The following is a 1408-nucleotide window of genomic DNA, read 5'->3' as shown; positions in this document are numbered from 1 at the left end:
ATTATCAGTTTGAATTATGAAAAAATACAAGAGTATGAAATAAATACTTATTATGCAGTAATGGAGAATATGTTGGGGGTTTTGGAGATGCTTTGTCTTCTGAATTTCAGCTTTTCTCTTGTATTCCTCTTCCCTCATGCATGCAAAAGTGCAAAGTTCCTTCCATGGCAAGCTGTGTGTTGGTGGATCACCGTTATCAATGGCTACCATCCGTCCTCTTAGTGAAAAGGGTCCACGTGCACTGTCACTACACGACTAATCATCTGTCGGTTCCCACTCATGCTGGAATAGGATCCATTAATCCTTTTGCGTCTGTCACTACGCCCAACACTCGCGAGTTTGAAGCTCGTCACAGCCATCCAATCCCAGAATCCTACTCGGAATACCCCAAACAAGGTTTAGACTTTCCGGATTCTCATGAATGCCGCCATCAATGTAGCTTATACCACAAAGATTCTGATTAAGGAATCTAAGAGATACTCATTCAATCTGATGTAGGACGGAGGTGGTTGTCAGACACACGTTCATGGATTGAGGAAGGTGATGAGTGTCACGGATCATCACCTTCTCTATAATTAAGCGCAAATGAATATCTTAGATAGGAACACGCATGTTTGAATGGAAAATAGAAATACTTGCATTAATTCATCGAGACACTGCAGAGCTCCTCACCCCCAACAATGGGGTTTAGAGACTCATGCTGCCAAAAGGTACAAATTTCAGATCTAAAATGTCATGAGATACAAAATAAATCTCTAAAAGTTGTTTAAATACTAAACTAGTAACCTAGGTTTACAGAAATGAGTAAACTATGATAGATAGTGCAGAAATCCACTTCTGGGGCCCACTTGGTATGTGCTGGGGCTGAGACTTAAGCTTCTCACGTGCCTGGGCTGTTTTGGGCATTCAACGCCAGGTTGTAACCTGTTTCTGGCATTGAACTCCAACTTGTAACCTGTTTCTGGCGCTGGACGCCAGACTGCAACATGGAACTGGCGTTGAACGCCAGTTTACGTAGTCTATCCTTGAGCAAAGTATAAACTATTATATATTGCTGAAAAGCCCTGGATGTCTACTTTCAAACGCAATTGGAAGCGCACCAATTGGACTTCTGTAGCTCCAGAAAATCCATTCCGAGTGTTGAGAGGTCAGAATCCAACAGCATCAGCAGTCCTTTTTCAGCCTGAATCAGATTTTTGCTCAGCTCCCTCAATTTCAGCCAGAAAATACCTGAAATTACAGAAAAACACACAAAATCATAGTAAAGTCCAGAAATATGAATTTTTCCTAAAAACTAATGAAAATATACTAAAAACTAAACAAATCATACTAAAAACTATATGAAATTAACCCCAAAAAGCGTATAAAATATCCGCTCATCACAACACCAAACTTAAACTGTTGCTTG

The sequence above is a fragment of the Arachis ipaensis genome, chromosome B10 (assembly GCF_059453495.1).
Source record: "Arachis ipaensis isolate K30076 ecotype BB chromosome B10, ASM5945349v1, whole genome shotgun sequence".
Classification (NCBI taxonomy): Eukaryota; Viridiplantae; Streptophyta; class Magnoliopsida; order Fabales; family Fabaceae; genus Arachis; species Arachis ipaensis.
The sequence above is the reverse complement of the archived record's forward strand: the minus strand, read 5'-3'. Positions refer to the sequence as shown.